Source organism: Acinonyx jubatus, chromosome A2 (genome assembly GCF_027475565.1).
Source record: "Acinonyx jubatus isolate Ajub_Pintada_27869175 chromosome A2, VMU_Ajub_asm_v1.0, whole genome shotgun sequence".
NCBI classification, from domain to species: Eukaryota; Metazoa; Chordata; class Mammalia; order Carnivora; family Felidae; genus Acinonyx; species Acinonyx jubatus.
Genome location: NC_069383.1, coordinates 63,110,088 through 63,122,883, shown reverse-complemented (window position 1 = coordinate 63,122,883; position 12,796 = coordinate 63,110,088). Strand labels below are relative to the sequence as shown.

The following is a 12,796-nucleotide window of genomic DNA, read 5'->3' as shown; positions in this document are numbered from 1 at the left end:
CCTTGGAAACATTACTTATAGGCATGTAAAGAAGAAGCATGAGTTTTGACCTCCAGTATTCTTCTAGAGTTCTGCTTTAACTTCACTTATACAATTCTCATTCAGTTTCCCTTTCTCTTCAGTGTCCGGCCAGAGTGAAGACCTTAACACTTGCAGAGAATTGGTTTTGCTAAAGTGGAAGGCTAAATACATGTCCTTCTCCCTCATAACCACGTTCTTACAGCCATTCTTCTTGACTATTTTGTTACTCTTAACTTTTTTGTCAGTAAATGAGGAGTGAATATTTTCATTTGCTCTTAGTTTTCAGTATATTTTACTTTTCTTCTTTTTCCTCTTAAAGAAATTGACTTTATCTTGCCAAAGAGCTATATCCCTGACACCTAGCACAACATTGCGTACATATTAGGGGTTTTATAAAGTCTGCATGACTAAAGAAATGCAGTCTTACTCTTATCCACTCACTACGTTAAAACAGCAAATGGAGTACTCCAAGTTCAAAATACTCAGGAATCACTTTGCTAACATCTTACTCCAGGAGGCATTATTATATTCCTTAAGGCATGGAGATCCTTACTTACTAATTTGCTGGGCAATTTAAGCTACTGATGATCTGAGCCTAAGACATAAAACACTCAAGTCAACCAGGAGTGTTAGACAGAACAGGTAATGATTTTTTTTAATAAATGAAGACTGCTATCCTGTTTACGGACAAATAAGCTACCAATTCATACTAAAAGGACTACAAGATGTTTCTCCCATGAGCTGTTGCATTTTTTAATCTCTAGCTTCTCTATACTATTGAGGAGGCTGATGGAAGGGCAGTGAGATGAGGGTGTAATCTTTAATTATTGAAAACTCTACGTGACTACAATGAACCAAGTTGATAATGCAGAGCTCAATGGTAACATGTACCAACTATGAAACCAAACTTACCCAATGTTTTCATCACTCAAATACTGCTTTTGAGTGTAGAGTACTATTTTTTTTTAATTTATTTTAGAGAGCACAAGTGGGGGAGGGTCAGAGGGAGAGGCAGAGAGAGGGAGAAGGTGGGGGAGGGAGGGGTAGGGAGGGAGACAGAGAGGGAGAGAGAGGGAGAGAAACTCCCAAGCAGAATCTACGCTCAGCACAGAGCCCTCCATAGGGCTTGATCCCACAATCTTGGGATCATGACCTCAGCCAAAATCCCCAGTCAGACGCTCAACCAACTGAGCCACCTAGGTGCCATCCAGGTCACCCTGGTGACCTTTATTTTTCTACTTCTTTAAAAGCAGGCCACCATAATTACTATTTTGGAGACAATATCATTTCATATTTATTTCAGTTATCATGTTGGCATTTTTTACATGGTAAAGAAAAAGTCATTCTGGGGCAAAAGAGAACTATAAAACTTAGTATGATTTTATTTCAGTAGTGACTCAGGAAAAAGTCATGATACTTATTTCCTTTTTACTTTATTTCTTTCCTCTTAGAATACTCAGAACCACAGAGCTGTGAGTGCTTCTATATTAAAGTCAAATAAAACATCTGATAATGAATGAAATGTGTAAAATGGTAACAAGTCTTCCACATGTTCTTAACACCTTCTATTGTCCCTCAGGGATGAGGCATGAGTTAAAAAGTGGACCTTCTGAGGAGATAAGTGAAAAACCTAAAGACCTCTCAGGAACAAAACTCCAAGAAGTATGATAAATGTTTCCACATATTTTCCATTTTCAAATGACACTATTTTTAATTTACATATTCCTGTCACTAACAAGTCACAGACCAGAACCCTATGAGACAATTAACATATCACAGAGTATGAATTTAAGCTTTAGTAGAAGTAAAACAAATTCTAACACCAAGATCCTTTGATACCATAGAGGGGAGGTCCAAATTCCTACAGTTATTAAGGAAAGTTGGTCTTATAAGTGATCATTTAGTTAACTGTGTTATGGCTTCTGCCCTGATGTTTTCTTTTGGGAGATTCACAAGAGTATAGTATCCTTTCTTGCATATAATTTCATAAACATAGTACTCTCACAAGTGAGGATGGCTGACCTTTTGAATTCTCTAAATTCTCCAACATTCTGCGAACTGGTACGTCTAGACATATGATGAATGTCAGGTGAAAAATTTTCCTTGAGAGGGAAAACTGTACAAATAATAATTGATTGCTTACATCACAAACACAATTCTAATTCCTTACCCAGATTTATAGTTAGATACAGCTTAGAATCTGTATTCTTTGTAAATTTTTCCCAAATAAATTTAGCAGTTGAATATTATTCTTAAATTGTGATTGAGTTTTTAGTTAAGTGAAAAACATTTCTAAGCAATTTATCTTTTTTTCCTTCCTGCTTTGACTTGGGACAGTCTTTTCAAGGGTAATGTACATAGCCAATTCTAACCATGGTTTTAAATGTCAGATGTAAATTTCCAGTAAAAAAATAACATAAAATAAAATAAAATATATATATATACATATACATATGTGTGTGTGTGTGTGTGTGTGTGTATAAATGGAATTCACAATGGTAACTCTACCACTGACTTTTTATCTAAGTTTTCCATCACTTTGATATTTTTCCTGCTGGATCATTCACATACTTTGCATTAACATGTGCTAAAATAAAACCGTAAACTATCTTTCAAATACTATGTAAGAATAAAATAACTTAAAAGTGCTCTAATGGAGTATGCTATACAATCATTTTAAAAGACTTCCCCTATTTTAGGTATGTGTCATGATTAGCAAGAAAGAGAACATTTTATTGCCTTTAACTTGAGCCAAGTGTTCAACTTACATTCGCAAAACAAATATCCTTCTTACTTCCAACTTTTGATTTTCTTTTCTTGATGACAGTGAGATTTAAGAGTTAGAAAATGAGTTTGGATGAAAGTAACTCATAATTAAGGGATGTCTGAGCAACTCTAAAGGCAGTACATGTTGATAACTTGCTCTTTTTAAGAAGATGAAACCTACAGAGTGTCCTGAAAGGAAAAGGGCCAACCAGGCAAAGTTTTTCACTAGACACACAATTTGTTTCTTGTCCCACTAGAGTTCTCAAAAACTATATACACCAGTATTAAAGTCATGTCTTTATAACCAGCCCATAAAACATTTATTTCCTTTTGTGTTTATTTCACCTCTGGTTTCTTTTCCTTTTTGTGTTACAGAAGGATGCCCTCAGGTACTTATTCCATTAACTAATTGTCAACTGCCATAAGTTCAAATGTGAAAACAGCAACGTGTTTGAAAAACAGGCTTCACTATATCCACTCTATTTAAAAGCAAATTCCCTATTCCTAAGATATTAGAAATTTTCTATCTGTGCAAAACTGGAGGACACACACTTAGAAATAAGAGAAGCATTTGGGCAAATCAGGCTTATGAAAAATATCAAATATCAACCAACTGTGCCAATATGAGCTGCGTTGAAGTCAGGCTTGGTTTTACAAGAAAGCTTTCAATTGTCAAAGTCTTAATTCTCAAAATTTTGCTGACAATTCAAAAGGGAACTCATATTATAAATGTTGTGTTAAAAAACAAAGGATTCAAAGGTTGCAATAGTGCTAATGAACAGTTTAATTTAGAAGAATACTGTGGGAGGGCAGGCACGAAGGGAGGGAAGTATGGGAGGAGGAAGAGGGCTGAGGGCAACCTAGGTCACAGCCTATTTTCAACATGCACCTTCTCCTACTCAAGGGCAATAAAGGAAAAAAATGTGTTCTCAGAAAAATAGTTTCTCCCCTAGACTTTAATACTTTATATGTAACGTTAAAGAGTCAAAAAATACAGAGAAATACATGAGAATATTAAAATATGTGGGGAATTTATTTCAATTCAGTTGGTATTCAGAATTTTTAAAAGAGGTCAATGCAAAAATTGCTGACAAGGTCATAATTAAGGTTATCAAATTAAGCTCCTTATTTAGGTAAGGCAGAGTTAGACAAGCACACAAAAATGAAACCCACACTAGAGTGACTAGATGTTTTCAAGCAAGAGTATTTGTGGTTCCCATGATGATTGACATTGCCTCTAAAATAATTTACTTTAAAAAAACATTTGAACTGTATTTTACTATAGTTGAGTAAGTTGTCAAAAGTTCAAACTACACTTTGATTTTCATCACATAATTATTAACTTCAACTACAATTGCACATATTGAGGTCCAATAATGTATACATCAAAGCTTGTGCCATATATAATTACCATGTTCTACAACTTGTGGAATCAGGTTGATACAAGTACCAAAAAAAAAAAAGCTATGTGCAATCAAATTTCTCTTATAATTTTTTGTTTATTTTGCGGGAGTGTAGCAGGATTCTTGCTCAGTCGTGACACCAAGGCTTCTCTTTCCAGGAAGCAACTTTATTCCTGCCAGCACCACTCAGTTGGGTTCATACCAGAAGAACTGAGCCCCGAATGCCACATGGTGCAGTCTTTGGTGTTTTTTTTTTCCACTTCGTCTCCCATATATGGTAACATACCAACATGTAGTCTGATTAGTGGTCTCACGTTACAAGGTCATGAGGGATGTTGTCATCTACACGTATAAACAGGTTGCCTTAAGGTTTTTTTTTTTTTTCCCTTCCTTAGGGAAGGGTCTCTACCACAAGAGACAGCACAAGTGAGGAAGGGGCAAAGAGAGACAAAAACACAGTGAGAGAATTCCAAGCAGGCTCTGTACCACCAGTGCAGACCCCGATGCGGGGCTCAAACTAACAAACCCACAAGATCATGACCTGACCCAAAGTCAGACACCCCACTGAATGAGCTACCCAGGCACCCCAAATTTCTCTTACAATTTAAATACAAACATTATCCTCAGTCTAAAATTATGCACCAGAAAAAAAAATTTTTCATGCAAGGGGTAACTCTAACATTTATCTAAACAGAATTCACATTTTAGTTTTTTAATAACTGTGTTTCTTAAAATAAAAAGCATTTGGAATGCTTGAAAAATAGGAATGTATATAAGCCGTCATCTTCATAAGCCTTCAAAACTCTAGTCACATTTATTCAGTGATTTTATGATAAATTTATACAAATGTAACTATATTTTTTAAGACCCTACTGATTATAAATCTTAGTTAATTTGGTGAAAATTCTGTATTGAAAATGTTAGGACTTCAATGTTTTTAAATATGACAAACTTCCATCTGTATACAATATCAAAAAATAGAACCAAGAATTTATTAATCCTTAAATTTATACATAAAGTAATACTTCTGCTTTATCAAAAATGCAGAAGAAGTGACTCAATAGGAGGAATATATTTAAGGATTTAAATTTAAGGAGAATAAATTTGAAAAAAAAAATTGAAGTCATAGCTCCCCAACTTCTTTCCTTCCTTTCTACAATAATTTATAGGAAACTTTATTACATACAACACTGTATTTGATTAGATTTAGGCATCAACTTCTGTTCCAGCTTTGTCCATAAACTGCTGTGAGATCTTGGAAAAATCACTTCACTTTTCTATGTAATTAAGTGATTGAATTTGATGATTAGTATAAATTTATTTTTATCTTCTCAGTGACTTAACAATAGATACTTTAGGGAAAGTGGCTTAGAGAAAAGACAATTCATTTGTTAAGCATATTTTTATCAGTAAGTCAGCAATCAAACAGATAACTGGTTAAAATTGGGTTAGCTTACATCATGATTAAGAGTTATGACCACCTGAGTGTTTGGGATCAGCTAATTGATTCATCGGTAACCTAGAAATGCTATTTCAAATGATCACAGGATCTGCATTTAATTTCACCTTGATTACAGAATCCTCTCCCAACCTACATTCAACAACATTCAACAGGACTATTTAATTCCAAATTTACTAAAAATCAAGCCAGAAACTTTATTTTTACTTTTAAATAATATGGGTTTAGTGTTGGGGTGTCTGGGTGTCTCAGTCGGTTAAGTGTGCGACACAGGATTTTAGCTCAGGTCATTGTCTCACAATTTCGTGGGTTCAAACCCCTATGTCTGGCTCTGTGCTGGTGGCATGGAACCTGCTTGGAATCCCTCTCCCTCTCTTTGTGTCCCTCCCCCAAGTCTTTTTTCTTTTTTTAAATATGGGTTTAATATTTACTGAGAAGAAGGTTTCTTTTAATTGCTTGGTTACATATGTATTTGTACTATTTTTACAGCAATACGGAAACAAATGCTAAATGACAGTTATTTACATTTAGCTGTTAGTTTAAACTAGATTTTTTGTTAACTTTAAAATCTATCCCCCAATTTTTTTGGTAACAGTTAATTAGCAGAAACATGGTATTATATTCACTACAAAAACTTTTACCCTGATTTAGGAATGTCCAGGTTTTAGCCTGGTTCTGAGGGGAGAATAAAACATTTGAGAAGTTTTCTTCCCCTAGAAGAAATGTGAATTATTCTGGGTCATAATGACAGTATAGAGAATTTTCTTTTGTACTGTTTAGGAAAGAACACATAACTGGAATGAACGTATTTAATTAGTGAGTTGGCACTCTCAAAGAGGGAGGCTTATGAAAAACAACGTTGTAAACATCAGCAGTAATGGAACTATATTAAAATTTAATGAACTTCAATTCATGGCAGAGGAAAACTGTTATCTGATATATGTTTCTGAAAATTCTTTATCTCCCATTATTTACTGTGTATGAATCTATATGACAAATTAAGGCATCCTTCACAAGTACTTGAAGAGGGAAAAGAAAAGGAAACTTTATAGTTCTCTGGTATGCACAGGAGACATAAATTACAAGATTTTAAAATTTACTGGTGAAAAGATCAGCAGAGAGGGGCTGTCCATAGATATTTCTTCGAGAAAGGCAAATTTACTTTGGCAAGCCTATGCTCTCTGTCAAGCACTCTATTAGATTCATTCACACTTAGTAACTCATTTTCCCTTCACTATAACCCTGCCAGAAATATTTTTGCGGACAAATTGAAACCTCCAGAAACAGTTTACACCAGTCTTATTTTATCTGTATGGTTGCTAAGCTTTCATATCATGATAACCTAAGAAAAAGAAATGAGTTTGAGAGATTAAGGTGACAAGCTTTCAGTAAGAAAGGGGAAAAAAAAAAGAAAAGATTTCCAGTTTTTCACTCTCTGTAATTTGCTTGCTTGAAATCTTCCCTTTTGGTCTCTTCCAGTCATAGAGCTCTCCCTTTCTCTAGGGTTCCTTCTTTCTTCCTATTGTAAGGCAACCATTTTCGAGCTGTATTCTGTATGAAGTTCCAAACATCAAGTAAGTTGGGCTCAGGGAAAATGATGCATAAAGATGACTGCTAGACCTATCTCTAGCATGGCTGAAACACTCCTCAGTTTTTTTACACTAAGCTATATACTGTTAGTATGACATAGGTGGTCTGTTCAAGATCTCAGATTTCCTGAAAACTCCAATATCCACATGCTGAAAAGCTCCCCAAATCTAAAATATAAATAGAGAGGTTTGTTACTCATATATAGTAAATTAAGTTACATCTATAAATGAAATCAACTGGAGAGAGAGTTTCAAGTACTGACTTGGCTAAACATTAGAATAACTTCATGAATCCAGCCGTGCTAATTAAATCACAGTCTCTGAGGGAGATGTGTGGCTATCAGCAAGTTTTCTTAAATTCCTAGGGAGACACTAATGCTCAACCAAGTTTGAGAGCTACTGATATTCAATCAGAAGAGATTATCTATCCTTTAGGAATTCCAACATTTAAAAACTGTACTGAAGATGATTAACAGATAAAGTATGGAAATCAAGGGGTAAGATGGTTTAAATAAGTAGGAATTAGGAAACAGAGACTCAAAGTATAACCAATTTTCTTGAGTTTACAGTGTTGGTTGTTTAAAAATGTATGCAGAGTTTTTAAAGAGAAGACAGATTTTTAACATATATAAATGCTGATGGGAAAGATCCAGGAGAAAGGGAGAGACGGGTCATGGAAGAAATGGGAAAATCCATCCCTAAAGTCTGAGACTAAATGAAGAGTCAAGATCCCTAGAAGAAAAAATGTACACTGTAAAAAAGAATGTCTCCCTTCCTGTAATGTAAGAAAAATAGAAAATATGAGTCTAAAAGTGCATGCACAAAATTTAGAGAAGGTGAGAGCAATCCAAGAAGAAAACTTCTCTGTTTCCTCTACATTTGGATCTAATACTACCTGGGGGGGACAAAAGTGAACCTGCCTTACAAGTAATAAATATCCTCTAGGTTACTAACAGACTTAATTCCTGAAACAATTCAGTGAGATAGGTACTCTCATCCTTAGTTACAAATCAAGACAACAGAGGCAGAGGTTAGGTAACTTGCCCCAAATCACAGGGGCAAAATGGTCTGTAAATGGGACTCTGGGGCATGAGCCTCCACATTACCACATTGTCTGTCACCTAAGGTTCCCCGCCACTGAAGAGACTAGTGTGAGGCCCTCTCTTGTGTTATCAGACAAGCCTCCCTCTGATTATGCTCTTTAATTTATTCACCTTAAGAAAGTTACTTAACCTTTTTCACACTCAATTCTATTACTAGCAAAATGGAAATAATAGAACCTTCCTCAGAGAACTGTTGGCAAGAGAAATTGAATTCCATTTCATCATATAGATATTTCTGTAATTCCAATTTGGCAAGGTACAGTTCTCAGTACTGAGGGCTACAGCGTCAGTGGAAAAGACCAATTTTCTTCACAGAGTTTCTGTCTTAATAGAAGAGAAGCAGCAGCAACAAATGCACAAATTCCATGGACTGGAAAAGATTTGTCTGAATCCCCAAAACTTACAACTTTAGAGAAACATTAACCTCTGATCTCCTTCATTCTCAAGTTGTGTTTCTACTTTGCCAAGTTAGCCCTTTGGGGAAACATACTCCTTTATGTTCAAAACCACAGAGAGGAAGCATTTGTGGTATTGAAAAAGAGGCATCCTCTCAGGAAGCAAAATCGACAGTTCATATTTCAAGGTTTTTGGGAAAAGGTGATTAACAATAGCTAAAAGAAACTTGAGTTAGCTATATTAATTTCCCAACAAGTAGACTTTAAAAATCATTAGTGGACACAAGAAATAGTATTCATAAAGATAAAGGAGGCTATCAAAATCTCAAATTTGTGTGGGGTACCTAGGTGGCTCAGTCTGTTGAGTGCCTGACTTCAGCTCAGGTCATGAGTTCTCCTGGCTCATGAGTTAGACCCTCAGGTCGGGCTCTGGGCTGATAGCTCAGAGCCTGGAGCCTACTTTCAATTCTGTGTCTCCCTCTCTCTCTCCCTCTGCCCCTCCACTGCTCACGCTTTGTCTCTGTCTCAAAAATAAATGAAACATTAAAAAAAATTTTTTTTAATCTCAAACTTGTGTGAATCTTTTAACATGACCTCAAATACATAAAGCAAAAATTCATATAACTTAAAAGAAGAAACACATGTATCATCACTACAAAAGACTTCAACATAGTGTTAGCAATTCATCAAGAAGCTGTTAAGGACATGGAACATAAGTAAAAATATTGATTACATAAACAGAATTGTATTTCACATATTTAGCATACCACACTTCACAATGAAGATTTATATTTAAGTACAAATTAAATATTTAGTAACATTGGCAATATGTCATAATGTAGGAATCAACAAACTTCAAAGAATTTAAATTATTTAAAGTATGCTGACTAACCATAGTGAAAGTTAGGAATTACTTAAAACCAGGACAAGAACATGCAAGTCCACAAAAGAAACTTCCTAATTTCGTGGAAATTAAATATTTCTCTAAAAGATGCAAGAAACAAAGAAAAATTGAAACAAATTATAAAACTTTGAATTAAAACATTTCAACATTTGTGAGGAAAGAACATTTGTGAGATATAGCTAAAAAGCAAGATTTAGAGACCTGTTTGTAGCTTTATTTTTGAGACTTAGAGTAATAATTTGTTGTGCTATTTTGTAATACTTTAATCCTAAAGTCAATTCACTTATTTTATTTAAACAATTTACTGGGGCAGCTGGGTGGCTCAGCTGATTAAGTGTGCAACTTCAGCTCAGGTCATGATCTCATGGTTCATGGGTTTGAGCCCCACATCAGGCTCTGTGCAGACTGCTCAGAGCCTGGAACCTGCTTCTGATTTTGCATCTCCCTCTCTCTCTCTGGCTCCCCATCCCCGGCCTGTGTGTGTGCGTGCACACTCTCTCTCTCTCAAAAAATGAACAAACATTAAAAACAAATTTTAACAATTTAAATTAAAAATAAAGATTTCACCCATTTCTCCCACCCTAAAACCCCTGGCTCCGGCAACCACTAATCTGTTCCACCTATTAGGTTTGTTTACTTGTTTGTTTTAAGACTCTACATTAAGAGACATCATACATGGGTGCCTGGGTGGCTCAGCTGGATGAGCATCTGACCCTTGATTTTGGCTCAAGTCAAAATCTCATGGTTCGTGGAATCGAACCCTGCATCAGGCTCTAGGGTGACAGTGTGAAGCCTGCTTCAGGTTCTCTATCTCCCTCTCTCTCAGCCCCTCTTTCACTTTCTCTCTCTCTCCCAAAATAAACAAACATTAAAAAAAAATCATACAGCATTTGTCTTTCTCTAATTTACTTCATTTAGCATAATACCCTTGAAGTTCATCCATTTTCACTCACGAAGAAAATGAGAGGATCCAAAAAATAAAAACAGAAATTAAAGAGATTTACATGTAATACCACAGAAATACTAAGGATCATAAAAGCCTACTACAAATAATTATACACTAAATTAGACAACTCAGAAGAAATGGATACATTCCTAGACACATACAACCTACCAAGACTGAATCATGATGAAGTAGAAAAATTTAACAGATAGATTACTAGTAAAGAGATTGAATCAGCATTCAAAAATTTCCCAACAAATTGAATTCCAGGACCAGAAGACTTCACTGGTGAATTCTACCAAACATTTAAAAAAGAATAAATGCAAATTCTCAAACTCTTCCGAAAACACAGAGAGGAGGGAACTCATCCAAACTCATTTGAACAGACTGATTACTAGTAAGGAGATTAAACAGCATTCAAAAACCTCCCAACAAATTACAGTCCAAGACCAGAAAGCCTCACTTGTGATTCTATATAACATTTAAAGAAGAATAAATACCAATCCTTCTCAAACTCTTCCAAAAATACAGAAGAGGAGGGAACTCATCCAAATTCATTTTATGAGGCCAGTGATTATGATACCAAAATCAGACAAGGATATGACAAGAAATGAAAATTATAGGCTGACATTCCTTAAAAACAGATATACAAAAATCCTTAACAAAATATTAGCAAAACGAATTCAACTATTTAAATAATCATGTACCCTGACCAAGTAAGATTTATTCCAGAGATGCAGGGATGATTCACCATCTGCAAATCAGTTAATGTGATACACCACATTAACAAAATGTAGGATAAAAACTGCATGGTCATCTCTTTTTTTTCCAGATAGAACCATGGAGGATGGTAGAGAGAAGAAAAAGAAGGTTCCTGCTATGCCAGAAACCCTTAAGAAAAAGGGAAGGGATTTCACAGAGTTGAAGATCAAGTGTCTGAGAAGGAAGTATGCCCAAAAGATGCTTCAAAAGGAAATGAAGAAGTTCATCTGTGAAAAAGCTAAGCGTCACCAAAAGGAACATAGGCAAATGTACACAACTGAGATTCAACTGGCTAGGATGGCAAGAAAAGCTGGCAACCTCTATGTACTTGGGGAACCCAAATTGGCATTTGTCATCAGGACCTTACAGCTATCAATAGTGTTGAGTCCAAAGGTTCAAAAGGTGTTGCAGCTTCTTCACCTTCACCAGATTTTCAATGGCACCTGTGTTAAGTTCAAAGAGGCTTCAGTTAACATGCTAAGGATTATGGAACCATATAGAGCACTGGGGTACCCAAACATGTAGTGAGTGAATGAATTGATTTACAAGTGTGGTTATGGCAAAATCAACAAGAAGCCAATTTCCCTGACAAATAACACATTGATTGCATGATCTCTTGGTAAAAACGGCATCATCTGCACAGAGGACCTGATACATAAGATCTATACTGTTAAAAAAACATATCAAAAAAGCAAACAACTTCTTATGGTCCTTCAAGTTATCTTCTCCTTGTGGGGGAATAAAGAAAAAGACCACTCATTTTGTAGAAGGTAAAGATGCTGGCACGGGGAAGATCAGACCAGTAAGATTACTAGGATGAACTGAGGTATCTGCTATGATTATTTTTATAATCTGGTCAGCTAATCAACAACTACTTTCAAATTGCGAAAAAAAAAAAAAAGACCTATAGATCATCTCAATAAAAAAAGAACATGACAAAATTCAACATCTATTTATGATAAAAATTCTCAACCAAATGGGTATAAAGAGAGAACTTATATCAACATAATAAACACCATATATGACAAGTCCACAGCTTACATCATATTCAGAAGTGAAAAGCTGAGAAAGCTTTTCCTCTAAGATCAGGAACATATTTGCAACTTTAAATGCCCATATAGGAAAACAGAAAGCTTAAGAATAAATTATGTATGCTTTTCTTTCAAGATGTTGGAAAGAGAAAAGTGAATCAAATCTAAAAATATAAAAGAAAAATAATAAATCAATAAAATATAACTCAAACATTCAAAAATAGAAACCCTAAACTTTTTTTTTAAATTGTTTGTTATTTTTGTGAGAGAGACAGACAGACAGAGAGCAAGCAGGGAATGGGCAAGCAGAAAGAGGTAGACACAGAATCCGAAGCAGGCTCCAGGCTCTGAGCACCCAGGACACAGCGCGACGTGGGGTTCAAACTCACTGACCGCAAAATCATGATCTGAGTTGTATTA

The 12,796-nt window shown here is 35.3% G+C and overlaps 1 pseudogene; it reads left to right on the top strand.

Annotated features, from left to right (window-relative positions):
* Positions 1-11,423: 11,423 nt before the first annotated feature.
* LOC106983055 (60S ribosomal protein L7-like) lies at positions 11,424-12,484 on the top strand (annotated as a pseudogene).
* Positions 12,485-12,796: the final 312 nt, after the last annotated feature.